This window comes from Balearica regulorum, chromosome 2 (assembly GCF_011004875.1).
Source record: "Balearica regulorum gibbericeps isolate bBalReg1 chromosome 2, bBalReg1.pri, whole genome shotgun sequence".
Classification (NCBI taxonomy): Eukaryota; Metazoa; Chordata; class Aves; order Gruiformes; family Gruidae; genus Balearica; species Balearica regulorum.
In genome coordinates, this window is record NC_046185.1 from 110,658,197 (window position 1) to 110,679,911 (window position 21,715).

The 21,715-nt window shown below is 42.6% G+C and overlaps 1 long non-coding RNA gene across 1 annotated transcript in view; it reads left to right on the plus strand.

Annotated features, from left to right (window-relative positions):
* Positions 1-21,715, plus strand: part of LOC142600497 (uncharacterized) — a 33,499-nt gene that overhangs the window by 5,796 nt on the left and 5,988 nt on the right. The window contains exon 2 of the long non-coding RNA XR_012834007.1: positions 5,242-5,457. This is a non-coding gene — a long non-coding RNA (uncharacterized LOC142600497). The remainder of the gene's footprint in view (positions 1-5,241; positions 5,458-21,715) is intronic.

Here is a 21,715-nt window from a genome sequence, read left to right on the forward strand (position 1 = left end):
GCATAGTTGGAAAGCTTACCTTAAGAGATGGTTTGCAATAAATAGTACCTGTAAGATTCCCTGTGCTGTGTAGTACATTGAGAGATACTCAGCGGAAGCAATCACCCACCACTTGGAAAAAGGCAAGTAATAGTTTACCAAGAGCCCCATAGACAGCAAATAACAGGCTTCAATCCTTTAAAAAAAATCAAAAATAAATCAAGTCTTGTGTCCTAGCACATTTTCACTTAGTTTCCTACCTAAATTAGCTGTAGACTGCTACTGTAACATGACTCCTCTTAATACTAGAAGTTCCCAGGTACTTTCTCTCAACCTTTGATACCTATCACCTGCTACTCTTTGTAGCCTTTCTCCTTCAAGCCTCCCAGATGCAAAGCTTCCATTTGAAAAATGTGCTCTTTAACTCTGCCTTACCCAGAAGTGGTGAGGAGCATGTTTCTCCAGTCTTTATCCTGCTATGTATGGAGGACTGATTTTGAAAAAATAAGTTGTCTGAATTTCTGTTTGTTTGTTTGTTAATTTGTTTGTTTCCCAGTCAGGAATTAATTACAAATTCCACAGACTTCTGAGTTAAATGAATTGAGCTCTAGAGGTGTATATGAGTTACAATCACTGTTAAACATAGGATGTTTTCTTCCCATCTTTATTACAAAATCTACAATGATCTCCACACTGCTTCTATTTAATTGGAGTTTTGCCACCAACTTAAATAGGTAGCTCAGTCCAAATTCATTAACAGAATGGAAAGATTTACTCCAAATATGGGATGTAGTAGAAAGATTATTAGAAGCTGAGCAGTTGCTTTTACATGGTGAGCATGCCCTAGCTTGATGAGGTTATTTCCTGAACATAACCTGTAAACAAGCAACTATGCAAAGTCGCAAACCTGCATATGGGATGCTGGATGCATCTCTTGGAAATTATGACAAAAGCTAACAATCTTCACCTTGCTGCAGTTGGTGAAACGTTTTCCACGTACTTGGCTAGAGCCAGGATTTTGCTGTAGGCGTTTACTCTCTGGCTTTGCGGGATTTAATGCACACTGCACAGTAAATTCCTCTGAAAACTATTTTAGCTCCTCTACTCCTTGGTTCTCCCTTTTCCTTTAGGATAACTGAATTTTAAAATGCTTTCCTAAACCTTCTTCATCTTCATTGCCCTTTTTAAATGAGAAACTGAGTAGATACCCTTCCAGCATTCTGCTTGAGCAACACCATTGGCAGCACTTTTACACTGTATTAGTTATAATGCACACTAGTATGATGTCTTCCATCAGAATTTCAAAGCACTTAACAAATATTAAGTATTGCATCTCTGTGAGGTATGTAAGTAATTAATTTTATAAGTCAGTGCCATATAAAGGAGAGAGAAGGGTGGATTCTCACATTAGTGCATAGCCTCTTACTCATTTACAGTTATTTTCTTCACGGGTGTCTAGGCCTGAAGTTCCTTGTGCAGCTTTTGCAATGGCCACAGTAACAGGAACATTTGTGAAGCTGAACTGCAAGACACCTCTCATATTTCCATTATGTGAAAGTATGTCTTCTCAAATTCATTGTAAAATGGAGTTATGGTAAATCAAGTCAGTAGAGAAGACAGGTTAAGAAGTTGAGACAAGCTCCGGCTCTGCCTTCAGTTCATCAGAACAGGCGTTCCTAAACTTCTCTTGTCCTATGTTTGCTTTTCTATAGGTAGTAAAAGACTTTCTGGATGTTGCAGGCTTCCTTTTCCCAGACACATTTACACCTTCTGCCTGGAAATCACATTTAGGCAGATTTTGAGGACTTCATAAATTTGTCTGGGCTTTCCGGATGTCTGGTAGCTGTAGGGAGCAGACACTTCTGAACTAGTTGCTGCATGTCTAGAAACCCTGGATATTAGCACTGTGAGCATGCACTGCAGTTACAGAGCACGAAGCAGCCTAGCAGGAGCAGCTCTGTGTGTGTGCTGTGCTGGCCAGCCACGTATAGTAAGTGCGAAACTCTTCAGAAACAGCAGACTTGATGTAGACATATTGTGTGGCTACTAAGACTGTATGCAGTCAGCCCCACGCTTTCATGGGGGAACTACACGGTTATTTGCATATAGATTATACATCCTGTGGTTCCTGGGTGTGCTGCAGCTACTGCATTTGCACATACTTTTTTTTACCCATGAATTCCTCTGCAGACATATGGGATTCCTACCCCTCTAGTTTGCATCCTTATATCCACACTCCTCCAAAGCAGCATTGATCAGGACCCATACTTGTTCCACTTCTCCCTTCGATTCCCCTTTCACATTTAATGACAAGTCCTTGCACTAAGATAGTGCTTCCATGAGACACCCTGAGACAATTTCACAGTTCGCTACCGCCAGAAGAGAGGGGTGGCAGTCCCCAGTCCTTTGCTCTCCCAGCGGTCCTTGGTTTTGATCACCCTGCTACTTACCTTGCACTGGTTCTGACGTGTTGGATCCCTCCATTAGCCACTTTGACCTATTAGCCTGGAAGAAAAATAGCAGAAAGTGAATAGCTTTCTCTGGAATAGAGAGGTAAATCTGCTGACAGGTAGAAGGTAAAGGACCAGAGAAGTACCCCAGCTGCTGCAAGTGCAGCTGGGAGGCTGGAAAGAGATTGAGAGACTTGACCTCACACTTTTGCAACAGTGACTTTTTAGATCAGCTTAGCTGCCTGTGAAGCAGTAGTTTGGTTTCTTTCTTTACCAGAACAGAGGCCCTACTTTGCCTCCTTTTCTCTCCCCCTTGTCATTTATAGCTATGTCATTCCATCCGGGGAAATTTATTTGGGTGGATTCACAGTTTTTGTCACACCACCACATAAGAATCATATTTTTGGAAGGGTTATCAAGGATTTTCTACGTCATGATCTTAGAGGTAATTGCATATAAACTTTCTTTTAGCCAGTTGGGTTATTTGTTTTTCCACATCTATTCATATGTTGGAGGCTAAAAGCATTGCTATCATCATGTTCAGAAACCTTTATGCTTTTTTGACATGCTTATTCTGATTCTAAGGTATCCTCAAAAAAAGCTTTGAATCCCTTGTCTTGCTCCCTTGAGCTAGTTTCAAAATTGTACCTAAAGCTAAATACAGCTGCCATATTGTGTGGAAACTGCTTTGAAATTAAACAGAAATTTGTGAAGCTCCTGTTGGCTGCCTCAGTATATTCCTCCCAACCGTCTGGAAAATTAATAAATAAAAAAAAAAATCATCAAGTTTTTCTCTACTGCATAACAGCCAGCTAGATTTGAGCTGGAAGAGCAGAAAATCAAAACACGATGAAATTCTGATTATTCCTTCAGTATTGTTTGAGAAATAATGAAAGACTTCAGCGCATTAATAAAGCAATTTAGACATCCGCCTGCCACAGTGGTGTAGCACAGAAGATCAAAAGAACATTCTCATCTGCTTGACACACACACCCAATGTTCGTTCATTAATGGCATACTTTTAGCATAGGTTATAACAGTATACTTTGTACAACAAAGCAGTGCCTGAAGTCCACTGTTCATAGGGAACAGAGGGAGCAGAAAAAAAAGCCTGATTGATTAAAGCATTCTCAGCAGCTGAGAACATCACTAACTCTGACATGGTTTGCTGGGAACTTTGAAAGGGTAGGAAGAATAACTGCGCACCACTGTCTTCATTTGATTGTATTGCTCAGAATGAATCCCCCACTGATAAAATAATTCCTGATAAAAAGCATTCTAGCTTTCAGAAGTCATGCACTCAAAGCATACACAGTGGGTGTGTGTTGAAGTATCAGTGCTCTATAAAATATGCACAAATTAGTGGTTTGGGGCTGCCCATCTGTTTTGGTGACAGAAAGTGAAGGTCTAAGTATATGTATTTTAAACCAAATATGACCCATTTCAGGTTCTGAAGAAGAAAGAGGGTCCATCCTTTCCTGACAGAGAAAAGTGTTTGTCCTGATACTTGTTCCATAGGGGTCTCTCTAAAGACCTAAATTTCAACTGGAATGCAGAAAGCATTTGCTTATTGTTTTTGCATTTTTAGAAAATAAATTTCCTCATCTCCAGTTCAGGAAAATCCCAGTTGTAACAAAGCTAACTGGGCAGATTCCAGATCAAATTTGTTCCTGGCATGGTGGCATTGACTTAAGTGGCAGTGCACCAGAAACGAATCTAGCCCTTTCTCTTTGTGAAAGCGAAAGTGTGTTAGCCAGTTGTTTCAGAAGCACGCAGATGAATATGCCTTTGGATTGTACACAGCTAATCCTCTTTATACTTTGCTGACTGTAACCTGCTTAGTCTTAGATGAAATGTATTCGCCGTCTTTTCATGAGCCTGATCCAAAGCCTGTTGAAGTCAGTGGAAAGAGTCCAGATTTTTTTTCAGTAGTTTTGGAGCCGACTCTATATGAACAGCTGGTCTAGCACTGAGTCTTCTAGTTGAAAGACAAGGAAAATAAGCAGCACCAAACCACATTGGACTCAGTGATGTATTAAAGATATAAATGAGAGTAATGTGAAACTTGTAAAACCAGACTGGACAAAACGCTCCGAAACATGCTGCAGGGAGCAGTCTAGTGCTAGCAGGGGAATAAGCTATTTAATGATTTCTTTTCCATAGCTTTTACTTTTCCACATATTCTGTAATGTAACAGTACTTTTTTTTTTTCCTTAGGCAAATAGCTGCCAGACAGCAGCACTGGAATGAGAACATATGTAGTGTTTGCTTTTATCTTACATTACAAAAGAAGTATGAATACCTTGTGTTATTCCAAGTATAAAATTACAGGTGTCAAATCATTTGGTGCTTTAAGTGCTGTGCCAGAAAAGTAATCCAGTAAAAATAGCTATGTCCTGTCAAAGCTGAGCAGTTAGTATTGTTATTACAGTTCCTTACTTGCATGGCTCCAGCAGTGTAAGATGGCAGAAAACAAGTGTAAGAGAACAGCAAGAAACTTGCCTGGAATCATCCAGAGCATAGAAGGTCAGGAGGATGGAAACCAACTAAACGTAAGGGCCCAAAGTGAGAATCTGCTTGGTCTGCTTTACAGTTGGTTTGAACTTTAAACATGTTGTTAAACAAAAGCTGTTTAACATCTTAGGATGTGAGTCTTATCCAGAGATCCCAAAGAATTAAAGCAAAGGGTGGTTTGTGCTTGATTCTGGATAAGTATGTGGTCAACTCTCTGTCCTAAGGAGCATACCATTTAAAAAGTAGAAAAATATTTAGCTGGAAAGGTGAAAGAATTTTTTTCATCTCCATGTTACAGGTGAGAGTGCAAAACAGGGATTAAGATGGCTTGGCTGGGTTAGACAGTCAGCGGCTGCATTGCCTGTGGCAGAGAACCCCTAGCTGCTGTCAAGAGCTTTACAAGCAAGCCATCCTTACCGAGGTGAATAAGCCTTGAGGAAGAAGCTTACTGTGGACCTGAACTAAGGCAGGAGGTATGAGAACAGGACATAGCAGAGCACAACATGAGTTTTTGGTACGTGAATTTCTCCTTAGTAGAGCATGAAGAGACACACACACTTTGTGCAGCTCCTGGAAATTAATATTTTTATTGTCCATTCCACAAAACCTGGGTCTGAAGAAAATCTATTTAGTAGATTATTTTGCTAAAGGGAGCAGAAGACTCACTGCATTTAATACTTCTTCCAGGCCTCCAAAGCTGCAGTGAAACCTGGACAGAGATAGCCTGGTTTGCTAAATTGGGGACATGCTGCTTCTGTCAGTATGGATGTTAAGAAGCTTATTGAAGGACATAGCAGCTGAGAAGTGAATCTTTCATCCTTGTCACATCCCTTAAGCTCATGATCAGTGTAAAGTAGTTCATGTAAAAAGAAACTTTTACTCATTGGTTCCTGTGTGTTTCCAGATGAGATGTGTACACTTACATGGCGATAATCAGAACACATTTTACTTGTAATTTTCAGGATGAATTTTGGCTGTCTTAAAAAACACTCCCAAAAAACCAGTTCTTTTCCCTTATTCAAAACTGTAGGAGTCATATTGATTGTCCACACTGGTATTTTAAGTGACATGCAGGGTGTGGCAGGCTACATAGTATGCCACTGAACAGCAGGCCAAATCCTGCTGCTGAGAGGCTGCAGTTGTGTTAAAAGGTCAGAAACGACAAGGGTATGTAGTGTACCAAAGCTTGTCTGTCCTGGCAGAGATATGAGTAAGGGGTTAACAGTCACATGTTGATTTACAGAAAAACTTTTAATTTGGTTGCTCTTTTTTTCTTTGCAAACCATATGCTCACGTTGAATGTAAATGCCTCATGCTGCAATGAGTAAGTCTGGTTTAGGTTCCTTTTTCATACAAGTTTCGTTCCTGTTAATCTGTGAAAAGACTCTGTACCAAAAACCAGAACCAGTTATGAAGGATAACTAGGGGTTTTTTTTGATTTCTGAGAAAAAGAACACTGCAGTAGGTCTGTCTGTAAATCAGAGGATGCATCTAGTGTACCTCACTATGCTGTAACATGAGCTATTTGTTCAGTAGTTAGCTCTAGTTAACTAAAATGACTATTCATTCTAAAATAAGCACTCTGGCAGTGTTTGCTCCCAGGCAAATACTTGTTCTGCTACAGTTCTTTCTCAGCTCAGCTGCCTCTGATCCCCTTTGCAAGTGCCGAAGTTGTTAGCCTTTGTAGTCATGAGAGTTAATTACCGCTCATTTTGTTCACTTTTCTGCATGTCCAAAAGCTTTTATGTCCTTTACATGGTTCGGGAGTGGAAAGACTGGCCTGCGTTAAGGGACTGTTTCTTATGCAATATATGATTAATAGTTGCCAAGAAGTGGTCTGCAACATGCGTACTGGCAGGTTGGTGGCTGTGCAGCTGCACTGCTAATTACATAGCTGGGCTGGTTGAGCGCGGTGCATCTGACAGTGGAGATAGGCTCCGGGACCCAGCGGGCGATTGAGGGTAGGTACACTGGGCCACCTGAGAAGTGGTGGCTGCATGTGGCATCTGGGGACAGACGGGATGGATCTGCTGGGGATAGAGGCTAGACATGTGGAGAGCGCAGCTACTATCTGTGATACAGGGCAGTGAGTAAGGAGCAGAGGAAGAAGTTAATAGCAGGCTAAAGCAATTTGTGTAGCAACCAGCTGTGCTCAGCATGGCCCTTTGGTATTGGGCTGGACTCCCTTAGCTTTGGGTGTGGTTGTGGTAGTAGGAGAGGAGCATGTATTATTGTTTAGCTTTCATATCAGTCCAAGAAAACTAGGTTTATCTCCCAGCCCAAAAGCGTTGCCTCCACCAAAGCGGATATTCAAACACAGTGCTCTTTAGAGTTGTGGCCTGCAGTAGCAGGAAGCTCAGCAGGGACCACATACTTTTAGCATCTCTAATCTCTTGAGTTTTTTTACTTGAATTATGTTTTTCCTTTTCAGCTAAATAAACCATAGCAAAAAGTCTTTCACTGTGTGCGAAGATATTCTCCAGTGTTCTTGTTTCCAAGGGTGACTTTACTGGGGGCAGCGATGCAGTCTCAGAATAGAATTCTTACGTGTCCCAGTTACAGATTTACTTCCCATGCTGCTGACAGCTTGATTTGTGAAAGAAAAAAGGACAAAATAGCAAAACAAAACTCAACCCACAGCCCGTGCAAGAGAGAAAAACACAGACTTGCTGTGCTACAGAGGAAGTGTCAAACACAAACATTTCAGAGGAGGAAAGCTTCTAGTCTTCATGTACATGATAAAAATCCTTTTACAAGAATAAGTTGCATAACTGTAACTATTTTTAAGCTTTAAAAGTTTCCTGTTTAATACCTGTGGGATAAGTCTGTGCAGCTAGCTGGAGGCCAATTTTAACCTTGGACCATTGAAATCTATTGACCTGTGGTTTGGTACAGAGCTGGCCATTGTTTTTTTTTTCCTGCTTTGAAATAAGGGATATCTGGGAAACCTCTAGCACTCCCCCCTCCAAAAATAAAAAGTTTTAAAAAGTCACATGACTGACCGCGCTAGACCTGTTTTACTTAGCTGCCTAGTTTTGCAAAGTAGCCAGATACTGAAAACATTGCTTAATTAGGCACATGTCAGACTTAGAAACTCACCATGATGCTTTTATACTCAATCTCATAGATATTAAGAGGACATTAAGTGCATGTGTAATTCCAGAGCTGTTTCGTTCTGGTTTGAGACTAAGCAGCAGCTGTGGAAAGAGAAGGCTGAACTGGGGTGTTCTGCTGTAGAACAAGCAATTTTATTTCTAAAGCAAAGTCTCATGGCAATGCAGTGCAGGGCTCATGATTCATAAAGCTGGTAGAGTGCTGCAGGGAGCTGTGTCTTGATTTGCGGCTTATAAAAACAGGAGTTTGCTAATAAATGCATTCTTCAGAATTACGGCCCAGCACATTCTTAAAAGTGGAGTTCATGGCTTTGTCTTGAACAGTAGCCTCCTATGATTACTGCATACTGTGCTTTTATGATAGGTGAGACAGCTTCTTCCTGGCCACTTAGTTATGTCACCATTAAATGGAGAAAAAGTATTGGGATGACCCAGTATAAAAGGGGTAAAGCAAACAGCAGAGCACTGCCATTGCTGTAACAAAGTTGCTTTAAGCGCATTCTCTACTTAGTCTGAGTCATCGATCCTCAAATATGTTTATTCTCTTCTTCCTCCGGCTTTCGCTAAGCTGTATTACAAAGCAGTGCTGTGACTGGAAGCTGGGGTGCATTACGGGGGCGCTCCTGAGAGCAGGCAGGGATGGGGACTGTGGGGGAACTGAGCCAAGGTGCTGAGAAAGATGACTGAACCCCAGGTTGCAAAGAGCTTGAGTCAAGTGTTGCCTCAAGGTGGGCTCTGGAAGGACATACCCAGTTAGTTCAGCAGTTCCCTTGGTGCCTGTTCCCTGTACTGCGTGCTCTACCTCCCATCCCTGGAGTTGCCCCTGTTGCTTCCTCCTGATGCAGGCTTTGGTCTTAGGGAGTCCCAGGCTGGCTGTTCCTCTCCCACTTCCCTGTCCTCAGTGCTGGAATTTTATGTTTTAAATGCAGAATCTTGAGAGGAAAATGTATTCCTTGGTTATGAAATGGAGTGAATCAAACATACCTTTAAATCGCCACATGTATTTCTGGCAAGAGAATCTGAGACCTGCAGGGACAGATCAGCGAAGTGTGGCAAATAGTGAGCATCCACAGTAACCAAACTGAATATGGCCACCAAATGGTTATATTTTAAAGCTAAGTAGTGCAGGTAAGCAGACGTATTTTGATAAGGATTAAAAGAGACACAGAGGAATTGATTTTCCAGAAATACAAAACAAGGAAGCATTGCCTAATTGTTCACAGTGCACGATTTTTCCCAAAGTCAGCCAAATACATAGTTTTGAGGATGTATTTCTAGTATGTGCTGAGCTCAGGAATCTGCCTTCGCCAATTTAATTTCCTTATCAGAACATGTCAGAAACGTTTTCTTCTCTTAGCATGTCTGTATATGCATGTGTTCATATATGTACCCGTGTGTGTATCCCATTATTAATGGTGAGCATTAACTGTAGGCATCAGGGATGAAATGGACTGTAAAATTTTCATGCCATCTGCCCAAGCAACAGACTGGCTTCAAAAAAGAATACTCAGATATTAATGAAAGCTATATTGGATGATGATGATGATGATGATGAAGTCTCTGTGTGAGGGGAAAAAACCTCATTTCTCAACTGGCAAACTTTTTTTGAAAAATCTGAATTTTTTGCTATCTGATATGCTGTCTTTCAAATGCAGAATTCTAGTTTTCTGCTTCATAGGAACTGCGTTAGAACAGCATGTAGATTGAACAAAACAAAGTTAATGGTATGACAAAATGTTTCGATATGTCGTCCTAATTCAAGAGAGGATGTCTCACTCCTCCGCGGAAGAGAGGTGCTTGTCGGCATGGGCTGAGGCTGCAGTGAGCCCAGTTCCAGTGGCACAGCTGTGTCACTGGTTTTGCTCTACCATGAGAACCATGGGGTGACAGCAGCACCAGGGGCAGCCTTAAGGTGGCAAATTTGTAGATGAAAGAATACAAATTTGATTACAGTATTGGTTGTGCTGTTAGTCAAGTTCAGCCAATTGCATTTATGTTGAGCAACACCCTGCTGGAGCCAGTAGGAGTTTTGCCATCAGCTTCCCTGGGGGGTAGGATTTTTGCTCATTGTTTAAATTAGCTGTATCTTCATGGGAGCATATGGGAGAAAATGCAAAGGTTTTGAATTGAAGGAGCCAGTAAGAAGCTTTATGCATTTACTTTGTTACACAGGTAAAAGCTGAGACAGCAAAACCCATCTGCTAGACCTTCAACACATCTCTGTAAACCCCATGTTAGAGTCAGAGCATTCTTTTCTATTTTATTTATGGCCCTGGCTGCCTGAATGAGTGCATCTGGAGCTCAGATGCCTTATACCCTTTTTGTAAATTAGTTAACTTGAAAAACTGCACATGCTGTCAGATCTTTGCGGTGGAAATGCCAGGCTCTGTAGTTGAGGTGCTTTTGTGTGTGCGTATGTTTTTACGTGAAAAGGCTGTTGAACTTTATGCATAAACACTGTTCTGTGTCTCTTTTTCCCCTCCCTCTTTTGTTACAGACTGTAGACTAGCATTGAATATTCAGGGAACGCTCCCCAGAGAGATTAGGGACATGGACAGATTTTAAACAGGGCCTTAATGCATGGACACGAAAGGACAAATGTTCTAGTGGGAATACTAATGCAAATGCCCTGCTTTTGGGTCAAAATGCGTTAAACAGCTGCTTGCATGCTAAAGATGCTTTTAAAATCAATAAAGACCGGAAATTATAAGATTTATAGATAGAGATCCTGCTATTTCCTCAGTCTAGTAGGCAGAGTAGAAGTATTTCACTGACTCCCTTTGTTATAAAGCATACAACACTGTCAAGTACCAGTGCTAGAGAGAGGCGCATCTATGAATCCCTTTCTGCAGGGCTCCGAATCCCAGATCTTGCTGAAACTTATTTCAGATGGGAGTTGTCCATGTCCTTCCTGAAGAGCTATGGGAACTGAGACTTAACAGTAGTAGGAATAAGTGCTTTTGACGTGACTAAACTGCCGTTATCATCAGTTACTCGGATTACACTGTTGTGGAAGATAGCCTATTGCTATTTTTAATAAAGCTACATTAAAAGAAATCCAGTGAAGCTGTTGCACAAACAAGCAGTAACACTACATATATTTGGGCCAGCTATGCAGTAACTGAACTCAAGTGGAGTCCAACTGTAAAAACTGACAACCTAGATGGATCAGCATCTGAAACTGGATTGCGTAATAGCAACATGGCAATATCAAAGCTGCAGTGCGGCTTTAATCACCACACGGTTGGTGTTTATCATTAAGCTATGTGCATATTAAAGGAAGGCTTGACAATCTTAAAATAAATGTAATGAAAAAATATGTCAAGTACCTTATGTTTTTGAAATAAATATATTGCCCTACCATTGCTGTATGTCTGCCTTATGGATCCTTCAGCCTGACTCCACATCACTGCTGAGTCCCAGTCTCTGAAATGGAAACAAGTATCATTTGCAGCATAGAAGTGCAGCAGCATATAATACTTAGATCACTTAAGTTCCCATCGTGGATCACATTTCATTACCTGTGCATTTCCTGTGACCCATTGCCACTGTCCCATGTTACAGTAATCCCTAAAAAAACCCGCCACTAAATTGAGGCCCTTTGTTGCAGCTGCTGCAAGCATTTGACAGCTTCAAACTCCACATTTCTTAAGTTCCATCTTAGTTTGGGGCAGAACAAGTCTTCAGTGAAGAAGCGCTGTGCTCTGCAGCCTGCAACTTTTCATTGCTTTCTTCCATTTGCATCATCCCCATAGCTGTTCCTTTTGGCTCCTTTTTGCTTTCTACCAATTCAGACATTTCTTTTCAACCTCACAGCTTTTCCTGGGCTGCTGCTCCCTATTGTGCTCTTTAAACCATTTTGTGGAGACATCTTATCTGCACCAAAAGTTGTTCCCAAGCTTATTCTGCGGGCCAGTGTTGATGCTGTGTTGGGCATATGCATTTCATTTGCCGCTTGGAAGACAGTGGTCGGGTCTCACTCTGAAGCTATAAGGCAGGCATAGGTAGGACAGCAGCTGCTGTCCGCAGGAGATGTAATTTTGGATTCTTTCAGGATGAGGTGGCCTCTCTAACCTTAGCCTTGCTCTCAGTAATGCCCATGGTGTAACCATGCTCAACAGTTTGTGGTTTGGATGTTAAAGCGCACAATTCCCTTTGAAAATACGACTGCTGTTGACATAAATGGCAAGACTTTAAGATGTCTGCATTCACATATAGCCATTAAAGCTAATCAGACAGCAAGACCAGTCAGACCCCTCTCCCCAGGCTTGTCCTTGCTGAAATAAGATGGTGCCACTAGTGTTAACCAGGGCGCCCTTGCATGCCCCTGCTCTTCCTCCCTGGTGTAAAATGCACAGATATCTCATAAGAGGAGTGCCACTGTCTCATCTCTACTTCTCCCATCCTTGGCTGTTTCTCAGAGATGCTTGGAGAAGAGGAAATGCTAAATGGAGGGAGCATTTTTCCAAGCTTGCAGTACCTACTTTTCCACAGAAGGCAGGATGCACTGCGCGGCCGTCTTGGGTCGTGCTGAGGCTGCCCTGCTGAGGCTGCTCCCCCTCGAGTTATGTGCTACATGACTGTGGATTAAAAGAGGGGGGGCCACGACGACGGACAAAAAGTAGGGCTGGGACGTGAAATGAAGACAGCGTTGCTTCCATCCCAAAGGGAAGGCGAATAACACTTGCGCATGTGTCCAGAAGGTGGCAGCGGCAGCCCGACCGTGCCGGCAGCTCTCTCTTCCCGGCCTGGCCCGGCCCGGCCCGGCCCGGCTGCTGCCTGGCCCCAGCCAGGCGGGCACCGCCGCCCCGCTGGAAACGCCTCGCTAATCCGGGGTCTCAGCCCTTTAAGCCTGCAACCAAGCCTGTGTTCTCCTTGCCTAGCTCCAGGCTTCTGAACCCACGGGTGATCGGCATGGGGGTGCCCAATAATCGTAGGTGTGACTGGGATCTTGCAACTTTAATAAGCAACTGAGCCTCGGGAGGAGCAAAAGCTTTAAGCAGCGGGATCTTTACCTACTCATTACAAATTAGTTTTGCTGTTGAAGTGGGGAAAAAAACCCGTCTGAAGATACCATTCAGAGTTGTTTTTTTTTAAAGGATGTCTTGCAGCAGCTGCTAGTGCTGTGTGGGCACTGCCATTCTGTTAGTGGATGTGCGTGTATCGGTGCAAGCAGACATCACACGCGCTGGCAAGTGTTTCTCAGGTGACAATCTTCTAAATATTAAAAGAGGAGACAGTGCTTTATCTTCTCCGTTTTGGGGGAATTTCTGTGGCTGTGAAAGGTAACAAAGCAAACAGGCACTGTAATCTGAGGCTTTCAGCCAAAGTGTGGGATGAGGAGACACCTTGGTGCTGGAAAGCCCTCAGCTCAGCACCCCTGGGCAGTGAAACCATTTCACTGCAAAGGAGAGCGGATAAAATCTTGAAGCATGCTTGAGGAACCGGACAAGTTAGGCTTTTCTGCAAGAGCAATTCTGGCTTTTACATTTCCTTTCTTGAGATGGAAGATAGCTTTCTTAATTTAGGCAATGGTTTTCCAACCTCAGAAACCACAGGGATCCACGCTGGGTTTTGGGGATATCCTGCTCTCCGTGTTGGCCAGTCTATCCCCATTTTCCCTCACTAGCATTATTGCTCTTGGTTAAAAAAAAAAAATGTCTTTTTTCTCTCTTTTTTTCACCTCATCTCACCTCAGCAGGAGCCAAAACCAGGCTCCTGTGCCTGCCATGCAGAGCCAGCTGCTGCAGTGGGAAGGGGAAGGCAGGCACCAGGCCAGCTGCTGGCTGTGGCATTGCTGCCAGTCCTTGTCCTCCAGCCTCTGCTCTGCACTCCCTCTGTGGCAACTGTTCAGTCATGAACACTAGCAGGCAGGAGGAGATACTTGAGGGAAAGCAGTGAGCTGCCTGCTGATCATGTTGACCACTTTTGGGGAAAAAACAAAAGAAAAAACCCCAAACTCCCAAAGCTGTCTTCTGTGCTGGTTCTTAGGCGCTATTCATTTGCATCTAGTGGCATGAAATTGAAAAGCAGGCTGGAATAAACTCCTGATATCTGGGCACAGTGTGTTTACTGGGTGCCTTTATTTAGTTTAACAGTCTCCTGAAAGGACCCTTGATCTTTATAGCTATACACTGAATGGCTAAAAGTAACTGGTTTTAAAACGCGGATAATTAAGTCCATTTAAATTTTAAAAAGGTTTTACCACTACGGAGGAAACATGCAGGTTGCAAATCAGGAGTGGATGAGAAATTATTCCAAGTTGTAAGTTGACTTTGCACTGGAACAGCCTGCTTTTTCCCTGGTGCTTGCCTGCTGTTGATGACTCTTGGTGTTATGCATATGCAAGAAGGCAGAACATGTAACTGGACAAGAGGGCTGCATATGGAGAGAAGATTGTTTTTACCTTGCAGCAGCTTCAGATGTTACTTTTCCTTCTTATTTCTGCCTGTGTCCTTGGTTTCTTATATAGTCCCCTTACTAGACAATGATAGGTGCTGGGCCTCTCGGGTTTTTTTCTCTTTTTTTATGTTATTGGTTTACACCACTTCTGATAGATTCTTTATCACCTGCTCCCTGCAAAGCAAACTGCAGGGCTGCTTCCCTTCTGTAGCAGCTGTGCTGGAGAACTGCTGATGAGGAACAAAATGGGAGCTACTGAGCAATCACTTGGAGACTGGCTATTAAAAAAAAAAAAGCCAGCTAATTAGAGCTTAGAGGAAGAGGCAACACTTTGTGCAAAAACACCAGAAGGTAGGCCCTCCAAATCCCATACATTCCCTCTAAATAGCTATAATTAACCCCACAGTATTCAATTTATTAATTAAAATTTAATTAATATTTTCTGTCCTTAACAATCATCTTAGAGGCGGTCAGGAAAACATAGTGGCAGCTGTGTTTCCGTAGAGTAGCTAGCAGTTGACATGCAAGAGGGCAGAGGCATAGGAAACACCTCTCAGTCTCCTGGTTGTACCTGTGATAAAACAGAACTGAAACTGGTCGCTGGAATGTTAGCAAAGGGAGGGGACAGAGACAGTGCAAGCCCCAGTCTTCTCCTGCACACTTCCAGGCATCACCCTACAAAGGCAGCACTCATCTGGGTTATTTGAAAATGTGAGAGGGAGGAATAGTGAGAAAATGAGTGTCATCATTACTTATTTGACCACACCAACTGAGGACTGCAGTATAGCACTGTGTTTCACTTGGTTTTGATGTTCTGCTTGGTGCTGGTTCTGCTTGTCTGAGTAGAGTGACCTCAGCAGAGATACCTCTCCTGAACTTCTTGGGCCCCATCAAAGTAGAACAGCTATTGCTTAAAAATGCTGTGTCTGTACTAGTAGCTTGGCGCACTCCTGTTTTGCTCCCAGGATGGGTTTCCTGGTCATTCATACTACCCATGGTCAGTATGTCAAACACCTGTCAGTGTCTGAGCTCTCTGAGCTCTCTTCTGGAACAAATCTGTTGGTATCCCCAAGGGAAAACATGAGTGTCATCAACCATGTAGTGCACTCCAGGGTTTGCTCCAGACAGACAGGATAGATGTGGAAGCCATCAAATGTATTTCCTTCAACAAGGACAGTGCTTCAGCATTATTCCGGGTTAGGCAATAGCATAATTTGTGCCCTCACCCATCCTTTTCCTAGAGCACATAACAATTTTTTCTGGCATTGTAATTTTTTAACGCAGCACTGCTCTGCTGGCCTGTGGCATACACCTGTTAGTATTCTCCATCCTTTGAACTGAAAAAACCCCACTAAGCCCATGTACAGAAAATAACAACTGTTAGCCACAGGTTCACAAGAGGAGATGTGAGCTGAGCACTATGCAGCATGGCTTCAGCCAGCCCACTCAGTAGGGAGCAAACTCTTAAAAGTGTGGTCATGAGCTGGCCTGCAAAAACTGGCCTGTGGACAAGCGTCTGCAGTGCAGGCCTGGTGAGAATGGCCATGAGGTAGAGAAGGTCTTTTATTCCCCATTTAACAGAAGAGTGCAGACTGAGTCAGCTAGAGAACATATTCAGAGTGTGTTGAAACCAGATCTCCCAGGTTATGGGGAAAAAAGAAGCTTTCCATACAGAACTGTTAGATAGAAGCAAGTGGGGAGAGGAGATGGCACACGAGCACTATCATCACCACGTTCTTCTTGTCTTCTCTCTGGTCCTCTGGATGAAACATGATGGGTTAGGCAGGTTTTTGATATACCTGGTGGATCAGGCCCTTCTGGTAGTGAAGTGGCATGCTGTTTCTCAATCCTAGAGAGGCAGGCATCAAGCTGTTCAGTGCTATGAGGTCAGAAGTGCTTCTGAGCACACCCAGAAGCAGAACTGGAGGTTCCTGGTGAACATCTGCATTAGAAAAGATGAGTGTCACAATTTGGAGTCTCTTTGGCCTACGGGCTTTGGTGTGTAACTGCAACTTTAGGACCATCACGGACCCTGCCCTTACGGTCTCTCCTTATGGTCACACAAGAAACCAGCTTCAGGCCCACCAGACTGTGAGTTACATCTCCCATTGGTTGTGTGCTCCCAGGCATGGCCAACACTGAGGGGCAATGGGGGGCTAAAATGAACAAGTTCTCTACCCTTTTGGGAAAAGAGGTGCCTCTGATGCCCTGCAAAGGTGCTCACGCAGAGCTGTCCCCAGTCTGCCAGCAGCAAGGCCAGAAGGGCGGAGATGAAGATGCCATTGCTATTGCAATAGTTCTGTTGGCTTCAGGCTGGGACACCTGATACGGCAATGTTGAGTCACAGCAGCATTTAATCTTGTGTTGCTACATGTGATGAAACAGGCCCAATCCGTTGTTATACTGTTGGTAATTCCAAGTAGATTTCAGTAGAACTGAGGAAGATGGAGATAGATGCTGAGAATCACTGTAGCCTTCATCCCAAAATGAAACTCCAAATGAGCACAGTAACTGTCCAACAACTAGTGCAACTATTGCCTGACTTAGCATGCATCATTGAGCCTTTTCTTACTTTCTTTCTTCCAATCTAGTAAATGATTTTAACTGAATTTTTAGACATGTACTTCCTCCACCTCTCCAAAATTCACCAGCTTCTCTGACTTCTACAAAAACAGCAGGGGAAAAAAAAAAAAAACAAACCCCAGGCAACTCACTGCTAAGTTTTGAATTCAGCGTTCAGAACAACAAATACATCCAAATGATTTTTGCTTTACTGTTAGTCATTTGTACTAACCTGCAATTAAAAGGCTCAGCATTTGTTCTCATCTCTTTCTGAAATTACATTTTCCACTTCCTAGGCCCTTGCCTCAGGCAGTGGATTTTTGAAGCAATCATGCCTTGATAATTAATGTTTAAAGATGAATGTTGCAACTTTTAACACAGTGTGTCACTGAGTAAACATCCAGCAATGCCTGGTAACAAAAAAGAATACAAAAAATATAAGGCTTTTACTGGAAGCTGCAGGTTTTGCAGACATTATCCTTAGAGCTCCCAGCTGCAGTACATTTCATTACCCCTTCCTCTATGCTTGTGGATGGAGGAGACTCCTGTGCTTTAAAAAAGCAGAAGAAAATAAATACCACATGTCATCTGTCAGTTCTTTGTGCCACTGATTCATCACCCCAGAAAGCTTGCTGGGAATGATTAGCTCATACAGAGAGGGAGGAGAGAAATCTTTGACAAATGATCTGTAGTTGTAACATGACCAGTGCCATTTTGGATTTTTGCAAAAGGGCAGGAGAACAAAGGATGGAGTGGGAGGAGAGGAAGGGGTAAAAATGGAAGGTTGGGGGGGCAAAGTATGGTCAGAAGTTCCCTTTCTATTTCATGTCCTTTCGTTTGTCCTAAGTCTGCCTTCTCTCTGTAGAAGCCACAGCTTCCAGTCTGTTACTAACCCAGCTGGTTTTACCTGTGATAGCAGCCCATCCTACATGGGGCTTCTGTATGTGACACCAAGTGCTCCTCAGTAGCGTTAGCTAAATCCCTCATTGCAGCATGTTTTGGTACTTTAGACATTAAGTTACTGTATCATCCCTTTCTAACAGAAATCCATAGCAAATGATAAGACAAATGAAAAGACGGCATTTCAGGAAGGGAAAAGGGTAGTCTGGATTGAGACTGCCTCCTTACTTTAGGCATCTGACTTGGGCATTGCAATCCTGATTCAGACCTTTTGGAAGACACACCTCACATCTAACATTTCCCGGTCGGCTGGCACAAGACAGCTGCCTCTTCACCTGAGACTCCTAAGACAGGAAAAGTGGGAAAGTACTCACGTGGTCTTGTGAGTGGTTTCTGTCAAAAGGGGCAGGATGGTCATGCTGTACTTACTGCATCCGCTAGTTTGGTGTGTCCCATCCCAATCTGATCTCTCAGTGCTGTTTCTCACACACTGAAGTCTTTCCTGGTCTGCCAGAGGCCAGTGACAAAATCCTAAACAGATCAACTGGAACAAGAACAGAATACTACTTTGGGCTAATTTTTTTTTTTTTTTTTTCCCCTCCCCTCTTCTTTTCTACCTTCCAGAAAAGAGAATGAAATTCCCAATCCAACACACAACTGGCAGGTCAGTGAACCAAGTTCTGAGCAGGTGCTTTGGGCTTTGTAACTCGTTGATGTTCTTTCTGCTCAAAAGAAACCAAAACCCAAAGAGCTCCTGGGAGAACTCCATGTGTCTGATTCTGCAATTAAGTGTGAAAACAGAACCTCCCAAATAATCTTGCCTTTCTGGAAGTGAAGTTCAGGCTCTAAGAAAGATTAGTAAGAGAAATATTCAGCACTAGTCATACTCATTTGGGTAACAGGCAAGTTTCTGCCTGTGCTCACTTCTAGTATTCATTATGAATGTGTATTAGTGACTTCCTAAGCAGTAAACCCAGCTGAATAGTAAATGAAGTATTGCCTTCTGCTTTAATAATTTCCTGTTCTTTTAGCATTGTTTATATACCATCAGCAGCATGCTGATACATTAACTGGGTACCCAGTGCTTGGCTATTTTATTATCCGTTGCTTTACTTTTACCTACCCAGATTGCTGATCCTAAAAGGATTAAGCTAATTTTTAGATGATTTTGCTGTTGAAGCACAGTGGGTTTGAATTCTTTTATTTGTTTTGGTTTTTTTGCTCCTTTAAAAGTTTTCCAGTACAGATGAGGACCTATTTGTACTAAATTTAAGCCTGCTCAAAATAGCTTGCTTGCGTTTTTTCTGTTGATTTTTCACAGATCCCATAAAAAACAGAGGTCCAGAGAGCACTACTGCAGGGCACAGCGTGCTTCAGTTACACTTCATGTTAAACATGACACAGATCGTTCAGCATTTTGCTAAAATGAAGCGTTACCATGGAATGGAAAATGCTTCGGAAGTAAAAGCAGCGTGTTTCTCAAGAAATGCTTAATCCTAAACAGATCATTCAAGTGGAGTGTAATAAAGACTCTACTACAGCTAATGAAAAGATTTTGTTAAACCTCAGCGGGCTCTCAGACAGGCGGAGAGAATATATGCTTGCCCGTGCTAACAGCGTTCATTTAGCTGTGTTTCCTTTCCTAGACTGGGAATTAGATTTCCTTCTCCATTGTTTGTATAGAAAGACTCAAACTACTCAAGAAGATCATGTGGGAGCCACTGTGTTTAAAAGAAGGAGCTACATTTGGATAGAAGATACCTCCCAACTTCATGTTCAGCCATTTAGTTTTAGTCAAAATAAGCATCTTTACCATGCTTTTGAGGTGATGCCCTATGACGACTGTACCAGCCTACCGCACACACTGACTTGCTGCAGTGAGGAACTGTAAAAGAGCCCGCATAAACAAACAGCAAGCAGCCATCTCACGAGCCAGCTCACACACATGTGTGTATGTGTTTGCACTGGTGAGCATGTATATTAAGCCATCCAAGTTTATATACCTAAGGTTGGAAATGTTGGTTTTTTTTTTCTAGGCTCCATTCCCAGCTTATTCGAAATCTCATCCTCAGACTTAACAGACTTCATTCTTACATTGCCTACTTTGAAGTCTAGGGACCTGAATTGAGCAGGCTCCCAGAACCTTCAGTTTTCTCTGGACCAGACTTCAACTGGTACATTTTATCTAGAGGACATTTTGAAAGACATATGACTGTTGATGTCTAAGGCCATTTCATAAGGACCAGGACTCATAAAGAAGCAAGCAGAGGCACAGAGCAATTTGATCAGGGGCACAGCCACCTAAGTATCAGGAATGAGGGTAAAATTTAGGGATCTGGCTTTCTACTTGCACCAGAGTATAATTTGCTGTCTTTGTTTTGTTTTGTCTTTTGCTCTTTCTCCTCCTTACATCTTCACTGTTACAATGAAAATGGCCAAGGTAATTTATGCTCCAAATTACTTTTCTTGTTCTGAAACCAGCAATGAATGCTGTAGGTTTTTCTGAAGGAAAACCTTTCTTTAAAGGTGCTACAAGCTACACTTTTCTCTCTAGGAGCATGGGATAGGGAGAAAAAAAGCTCCATTAGTGACCCTTTTGCTATGTAACCTTTCCTTAAAATGCCAGCAACTGAGAGAACAACAAATATTGAAAGAGGAATGTGAAGGACATTATGAAAGAAGAAAGCAAGAAAAGGGATCTGCTCAGACAAGTTTCTCAGGAAAGGTGATGTAATATGTACTGTAGAAAATCCTAGCGGTTGACATAAGCTACTCTCATTTCTAAGTAGCTTGCAGCAGGCTGGGAGAAACAAAATGTACAGCTGGGAATACAGCTGAGGAGACTGCTTTGTCCAAAAGAAATATAGTAGGTGTAAAACTTCTTTCCAAAGGTGTCATTGAAGTTTAATTGAAAAGTGTCCTATTATTTAAGGCTGAACAACCAATGTATGAAAGTCTCGTTTCTGTTGGGGCCGTTCATGGTGCTACTGTAATATTAACTCCTGCATGCTGGGAATACTCAAGAGGCTGCTGTTGGGATGGCATGGTACGCAGTTCTGCTACAAGGACGCAGTCCTGTTCCTGGAGTTTAGCAAATATTTAACAAGCTTTTTAACAGCTGTCTTGAAAATTGCCTGGCTTTGTATTGACTGACTTGCAGATATTTCAGCCTTGTTTCCTACGGAAATGGCTGTTCCTGTCATGTGTGTTGTGCTTGTGTCTGCATCCGTGTATATACAGTTTGGGAACCGCCGTCCCTGTTATAACAGACCTGATAGAGAGGCACAGGGTCTTCGAGATATTGAAGATATTAGAATTTTGTGGAAGCAGGTGGATACTGAAGAGGGTCTTGATCTTCTCTGCAGGTGAGAGGCTGCAGGGAACTATGCTCTCTGTCAGCCTTGAAGACTCCAAGAGGCACAAATCTGGAGGATCCCAGGTTTCCTTATTCCACTTCTCACAAAGCTTACAAGATCTTGGCTGCAGCCTAAGATGTTTCATCTTCAAAAACACTAACTCTTCTACTTTGTTCCTCCTCCACATACAGAGCAAAATGCTGCATGTGCAGAGACTGGTAAACACAAAGTGCCACTAGAAGAATGAATGTATCCATTTTCAGGTCAGCTAGTTCATAAAAATTTGATAAACTGGTAAACAAAAAGTCCCAGCACATGGACTATTGTGGATTTATTCATTATTACCAACAGAGGAAGAGCTGTACAGGAGGAATATCCATTATGAAAATTATATTTAGTTGTAGGACTGAAATACATGGCCTGTTACCTCCTCTTTACA